The sequence below is a fragment of the Trichosurus vulpecula genome, chromosome 2 (genome assembly GCF_011100635.1).
Source record: "Trichosurus vulpecula isolate mTriVul1 chromosome 2, mTriVul1.pri, whole genome shotgun sequence".
Taxonomy (NCBI): domain Eukaryota; kingdom Metazoa; phylum Chordata; class Mammalia; order Diprotodontia; family Phalangeridae; genus Trichosurus; species Trichosurus vulpecula.
The window spans coordinates 389340686-389348951 of record NC_050574.1 but is presented as its reverse complement, the minus strand read 5'-3'; positions in this window follow the sequence as shown (position 1 = coordinate 389348951).

Genomic DNA, 8266 nt, shown 5'->3' with positions numbered 1-8266 from the left:
GCTCTGTTTACGAATGCTTTTGGAACACTCCCTGCCCCCCATACCCTCAGTTCTAGAAAACAAGACAACCAAAAAGGCATTCTTTTAATATGTGGTTAGCAGAACAGAACCAATTACAGAATGTCTATGCATGCTCAAATCTCTCCAAGGCATTACCATTACATGCCATTATGACTTTTCCACAAGCATGCCCTCTAGGCTTTCTCGTGGGGGGAATCTGCATCAGTTGAGCATGCTGATGCCCTCTGATTATGTTTCAATTTCCCCATTATATATACAATAGTATGTGGCCCATTTATGCATAAGTAGTCTGTAGTGGTGAGAAATATGTACATTCTTTAATATTTCCATTCAGAAGATATCATAAGTCTTTAAAATATTTTTTCCCAAGTCTAATTCTAATTTTCCTTTTTGTTTATCTTTTTATTAGTTTCATTTCAGCTCTGAGAAAGGAACATTAAGGTCCTCTGCATTCATGTGTTACTATCTATATCTTTTAGAAAAAAACAATCTTTGTCAAAATGGTGCATTCATGTAAAATGCTAAAAAAAAAATAGACACAGAAGGAACATTTTAAGACATGATAAAAGTACACATCCAGAACCAAAAGCTAGCATTATTTGCAGCAGAGAAATACTAGCTTTTACAATAAATAGGAGTAGAATGAAGATTTCTACTCCATCATTTTATGAAGTTCCAGAAATGCTACTGATATCAGTAAGATGAGAAAAAATTAGATATCTATGTGTGTGGATGCACATTGACAAAGAAGAGACAGAATTATTCCTATTTATAGACAATAAATATAGATAGATATTTATGCAATCTGTATATATTTACTTAGAAACCCAAGAGAATAAGCAGATACTTATTGAAATGACTAACAGATTCAGTAAAGTAGAAAGATACATAAAATTCCACACAATCATCAGCATTTCTGCATAGAAATACAAAAACTAGGAGGAAAATATGGAATAATCTCATCCAAAACAGCTGAAAATTGCTTAAAATATCTGGAAATCAAATTATCAGCATATAATCAGGACATATAAATAACAATTACAAAATATTCTTTACAGAAATAAAGAAAGTAGCCAATGACTGGTGGAGTATTCATTGATCCTAGTGGGACTGTGGCATCATAATAAAATGATGGTATTATCCAAATTAATTTACAGATCAGATTTTGTATTATCTCAACCAAACTACCAAGAGGTTACAGAAAACAGAAAATTTATTTGGAGGAAAAAAAATGTTTTTTTTTTTTATCTCAAGAGAAGCAGTGAATAAATGTAAGAACAAAGAGAAAACAGCACATCCAAAGACAAATTGTATTATAAAGTAATAATCATCAAAACTATTTGATATTGTAAAAAATTTAAAAAAAAATTTGGAGGGGGAAGGCAGGGCAATTGGGGTTAAGTGACTTGCCCAAAGTCACACAGCTAGTAAGTATGTCAAGTGTCTAAGGCCGGATTTGAATTGTAAAAAATTTTTTTAATAAATCTGTAAAATTTATTAAAGAGAATCAGAAACAATTGAACTCAGAATCCCAGTGATCAATAAAACAAAATAAATTAATAAACCTGAAAAGTAATTTCCTCCTCACACCTCTAATTATTTGTTATGTCACCCTGTAAGTCCACCTCATGTATGCATGTAGAACCCTTCTCAGTTTACAATATTTCTCTATATCTAGTCCTTGCCAGACTGCTTTTCAGTTTCCTTAGCTGTTTTGTAAAAACAAAAATGGTTTTAAAAAGAATTATAAATAATAAAAACCATAATAAAGACTTGCCAAATCACTAATAAAATTAAATAATCGTTAGATCTCACCTCATACATTGCAAATTGGCAAAAGTGACCCAAGATGGAAATAATCGATACTGAAGGGATTGTAGAAAGGCAGACACACAACACACTGTTGGTGGAACTGAAGAATTGGTCTTGTCCAGGAAGTAATTTGGAATTATGCTAAGAAAGTAACTATCTGTACCCTTTGACCCAGAGATTCTACTGCTAGATGGACATCTGAAGGAAATCAGAGACAGAAGAGTCTAATACACATCAAACAATATTTATAGCAGTACATATTTAAGGACTGGAAACAAAATGGATGCTCATTGTTGGGTCATGGCTAATCAGACTGTCATATATTCCTAGAATAGAATATATTACTGAGCTGTAAGAAATAATGGATTTGAAGAATACAAGGCAACATGGGGAAACTTCTATGAACTGATACAAAGCAATGGAAATAGAAGTAGGAAAATAATATACACACTGGTTACAATTATATAAATGGCAAGAACAATAAGAAAATAAAAAAACTGAATATAGTGCAATTATGATGACCAAGCTTGGTCCAAATGAAAACATTCTAAGATGGCACCTCCTTCCCACTTTTGCAGAGGTTTGGGGACTATAGAGGCTGGACATTGCCTATAATGGCAGACTTGATTGATGTGTCAGCCAATTTTGCTTACTTGTTTTTTTTTCTTTTTCTGTTTTATTGTTTGTTATAGGGATGGGCTCTTTGAGTAAAGGAAAGGTAGCAAATAAGTTATGCTGTCTATTATAAGTACCCAAATTAACTATAAAGACACTCTCTGCGTCCAGAGAAAGAACTAATAGATAGAAGTATGTATAAATAATTGTACATATATAGATGAGTGTGTCTAATGTAGCCATCTCTAGGGTAGGGAAGAGGGAAGAAAAAAAGAAATTTACATTATAATTTTGTTGTATATTTGAAAGGAACAGCAAATTATACATAGTAGATCTATAGTTTCATGTTGAATCATATTTTTTATTGTACTATGTTATGGAAATGCTTGTTTTATTCCATAAATTAAAAGTAAAATGAAGAAACAAAACAAAAAAGAAATAAAGAGGATGTAAAAACAAAAGATATCAATTTGAGTTGTTTCCAAAGATTGTTTTTCTTGGATGGAGCAATTCAATCTTCCCCAGTGCAGCTACCTGGTTTAAATGCAACAGATGCCAGTGCAGAGGTCTCCAAAGACAGTGATTTCCGGAAGTTACCCAGTGACTCACTCCAAAACCAAATTAATTATTAAAAACAGATGAAGGTCAACAAAGGAACAAAAGCATTTTCATCAGCAATGGATGTGAATACAATTTAAGAAGATGAAAGTATTGTAAGTTTCCGAACAGCATTATTCCACCTGGGTCCTTTGCTTATCTTTGATTTTTTGTTGACAACAATGATGATAATGGCATATGATCACACAGGGCTTCAGAGTTTGCAAATCATTTTCACATTCATTAGCTCATTTGATACAGAAACACTGGGAAGAAGGCAGGGCGAGATAATTACCCCTCAGTCTGCAAATGAAGGAACCGAAGATCAAAGAAGCGAAATGGCTCAAGTTTATACAAGAGTCTAGAGGGAAGCTAGGACCAGTTGAGGGCCATTTTTCTTTACTTGCACCTTCTTATCAAAATAATAATATAGTTGCATAATAAATTTATTAGTTTACAAAATACACGGCTTCATACAAACCTTATAACTACTTAGAGAGTTGGCACAGCAAGTGTTACTATCCCATTTTAAAGAAGAGAAAACTGAAACTCAGAAAGTTGGATGGCTGGCTCATGGTCCACACAGCTTGTCAGTGACACAGGCACTCATTTCCACTGGCCCCCTATTGATGGGTGCAAATTTTTTTGGAGAACAATCTAGCAAGATGAAATAAGAGCCACTGACCTACCCTTATGCCCAGCAATCCTATTATGGGACTTAGGTCGTAAAGATATCATTAAAAAGAAAAAAAGATCTAGACATATTAAAACGTTTATATCTCCTTTACTTATGACAATAGAAAATTAGAAACAACCCACATGCCCAACTATTTGTGAATAGTTGAAGAAATTAAGGCATGTTCAATGGAATTTGCCATACCAAGGTAGATGGAGATTATTGTTTCATAAAATAACAAATAAAAAGAAATATGTAACAACCTCTAGGAAGTGGTGCAAAGGGAGGGCAGGGAAATTATAACAATAAAAATAAAATATACACATTGACTAACAGAGGCAACAGATCCCTACAGGTATAGAAAGATTCAGACAGGGACATGACAAATATATTACGGTTGTTTTTATTTTGACTAAATTTGTGTTATATATCTTCCTTAAAATTTAAAAAAAAACTTGAATGTTGTGGTTTTATTGAAGACTTGGAACTCCATCTTTGGCTTGTTTGGTAACGTAGTAGATTTCGTTGAGAGAATCTTAAAAGTAATAACCACAAAAACATTCCTCAGGCCTAAAATAATTTGTCTATAAGGTACTTTGGGGCTTGAAAGGAAGCCAAAAATGTTAGCTTAGATTGATTCTTCTGGGCATTCTCTACAATGCCACAACGCTAAATACCTTCATCTTCCTTCCCCATCCCTCCACTCCTCACTTTTTTAGTTCCCTGCTATATGTTGTTTCCCCCCATCCTTAGAATGTAAGCTCCCTTAGGCCATGGACTATCTTTCTTCCTGCATGAATGTGTATTCCCGGTGCTTAGCACAGTGCCTGGCACATAGGAAGCATTTAATGCTTGTTGATGTGGCTTTGCATCCTTACTGACTCACACAGTATCTTGTCTACACAGACTCAATAAATGTTTGATAAAAAAATATCCACAAATTTGAATCTGAATGTATGAAAATATAATACCAGAATTCAGAAAATAAGTTTCAAAATTGTATGTGTTCACATCACAAACATCATATTGATCCACATTGGCTGCTTAAGCTTCAAGGCAAGGTAATACGCCAGTTCCAGGTTACATGCTGTCCTTGCTTTTCCTCATGGTATGCTCTATAGAACACACACAATTGGAAGACTGGGTGTACTTTCACAATTCTTTCCTTAGTAGAACACTTTGTCCCCAAGAACAGCTAAAAAGAGAAGAGCAGATTGCAAAAGAAATCAGTCTAAGGTCACCACTTTTGAAACTCAACAAGGAAGCCACATTCTTATCTCATCTGCAGAAAATGTTTTGGTGACACACAACGTTGCTAAGAGATTTAAGGGGCCATTTTCATTCTGAAAGAAATGAGTGGCTAGAAGCACATTCAGATGATCAATGACTACATTGCTACAAGGTTAAGCCTATACTTTAAAAAGTAGGAAGAACATGTGAATGGGAATCATAAGCTGTTTGTTCTTGTCCTGGCTTGTCACTAACGAGCTGTATGACTCTAGGAAAGTTGGTCTCTCTCAGGTTCTTGTTGCCCTCCTCTGTAACATGGGGACAATATCTGCTCTGCTTATTTTATAGGGTTGTTGCTAGGACCAAATGATATAATGAAATAAAAATCTGAAAGTAAAACTAATTTGTAAGCTATTAAGTATTGTTCAGATTTAAGGTATTATTAAGCGAGATGTGGCAATTTTCCTTAGGATACATTGGGTAGATGTTGTGTTGAATGGTTCACCATGAATTACCTGAAGGGGTAATGAAAGGAGATGGCATAATGATTGCTCAAAGGCAACAAGGAACACTATTCCATGGTATTTTATATTGGTCATCACATATTACAGTACTAATGATAACATTTACAAAAAAAAAACCACCAGGAAAATAATCATAGCTTAGGCACCAAAATGTATTATTGAGGAAGAAGTAGTAGGAAAATCTTATGATGGATTTGCTAAGACCTTCCAAATTAAATCAATATACACGTTGACACTTGGTTTCTTCAATGCAAAGGTGGAAAGGGTGAGGATGATGAGAAAATTGTATGTATGATTCAGGGAGAAGGAATGAAAGAGGCCATTATTACTATTATATCATATTACATATTACAAAAACTTTATTTTGTGAAAAGAATTGGTAGGTTTTAGGTGGTTCAGTGGATAGAGTACAGGGCCTGACGTCAGGAAGACAACTTCCTGAGTTCAAATCCAGCCTCAGACATTTACTAGCTGTGTGACCCTGTATGAGTCACTTAACTTTGTTTGCCAGTTTCCTCATCTGTAAAATGAGCTGGAAAAGGAAATGGCAAACCACTCCAGTATCTTTGCCAAGAAAATTCCAAATGGGGCCACAAAGAGTTGGAGATGACCAAAATGACTAAACAGAAACAACAAGGTATGGCAAACATCAAATAGACCAAAATAGAATATATTTTAAACATGCAAATAAAGACTTGTTTTTAGTGTGGAAGTTATGCCTGTCAGGTCAATTCTATCTTCATAATGATGCTAAGAATAAATATGAATAAATATAACCCACATAAACAAGACATCTTTGGGGGGACCTAAGTAGTTTTTGAGAGTACGAAAGCATTCTGAATGCAAAAGTTTTATACCTGTTGGTCTGGACCAGGGATTGGCAAAACTACATCCCAGGGGCCAAATCTAATCTACTGCTCATTTTTGTACGGTGCACAATAGAAGAAGAAAAAACATAAAAACACTCAGCTGGCATGCTATACAAAAACAGGCAGCAGTCCAGGTTAGACCAGCAGGCCATAGTTTGCCAACCCCTGATCTTGACTCTTAACTTGTCACAGTTCAATTCAGAATCAGTTAAAAACAAGAAAGCAATGATGAGAAAAAGTCATGATATACACTTGAAACAACTTAATCCTGAAATATTTAAACCAGTAATTGAAAATTTAAAATGGGAAATGGAAAACTAAAGGCACTGACTCTAAGAATTTTATCCAAAAGTTTTAACCTGTATAAATTAATTGCCACAATAAGATCAAAACTTCCCAGAAAGTGCATTAGTCAGCAAACAAGTGATTTACTTGCCACATGGAAAGAGATAGTTGCCAAAGGCAAAACCACATAGAGTGTGTTTGTAAAATCTTACAAAGAAAGACAACAGACAATTATGAGCAGCAGCACCTCATGAAGCAGAGGGAAGCGCTGGAGGGTAAAAACAGTTTTTAAAAAGTAGGCACAGTATCCTAAGAAGCAAAGCCACCTCAAGGACATTCAGGATGAAAATGGAAAGTGAATTATAAACAGGAGAAAAATGGAAAAGATGCACCACAATTGTAACAATCGTTTTTCTTTTCCAGACCAATGCATCCACTATGCCTGGACCCTAACACTACAGCCCCAGATGGATTTCTATAGAGGAGGTTTAAAAATGGCGGTGAAGAGACAAAGAAAGAAGAACAGCCAGAATAGATTAAGCATATATAAAGAAATATAAGCTGGAGATGCTGTTTGTCATTCTCAAAGAGGACCATGATATCAGGGAGGAGATGCCATGGCATGGAAGTGAATTGGATTTAAGTGAGGGAGGGCTGTGCAAAGTTACCAGCCTCACTCTCTCCTCCAGTGGGTCCAGTGGCCAGATATGGATCAGGATGACTGGAGATGGTCCAGGATGCAGCAGGAGACTGCTGGAGATGACACAGTTGTGAAAGCATTCAAAAACCAATATTCAAGGTGTTTGAAGAAGGGTAAGATAAGAAAGACACAGGAAAAAAATCAAACCTCCTTATTAATAAAGAAAAAGGTGACAAGGAAAACAGGAATAATTATCAGCCTCCGTAATTATCCTTCCATTTGTTCAAAATCTTATGAGAATTATCTGTATATGAACTGGGGGAGGGTCTATTTAGGAAATAAGCAAGAAGGACTACATGACAACAACAACAAAGGCTTTTGTAATGGATGCTTAATAATGGACCGCATATTTATGCTTTTACTATGAGCTGAAAGAATTAAATTATATAAGATCCCATTGTGCTTATTGTTTGTTGATCACAAAAGATTATTTGATTAGATAAAACAAAATACTACTTTAGTGGCTTTTTAGTAACGATGCCTCTCTTTGCATCCATATTATCAAAACTGATTAAGATTTCTTGGAACATATGACAACTTGAGCTTAACAAATCAATTTTGTAAGTGCAATAAGGAGGAGGCGTGAAAAGATAAGCAGTTTGTCTAAAAAGAATAAATAAAAGATCTGGAGGCTTTAGTGAACTGCAAGGTCAATATAAGTCAACACCGTGACCTGACTATAGACGAGCTAATGGTGTCTTATGTTGTACTGAGAGAGGCAAAGCAGCCAGAAATCAGAAGGTACTATCGGCGTCCATCACTCTATTCAGAACACTCTGAAATATTGTGTTCAGTTCTGGGTACCATATTTTGGTCGAGACATTGATAAACCCGTGAGATTCCAGAGGAGAGTAATCAGGAGGTGTGATGATGAGACATTTTGCTGCATACATTCAGCACCCCCTCTTTTGGACTCCCCCTCCTCAACTTGCAATGC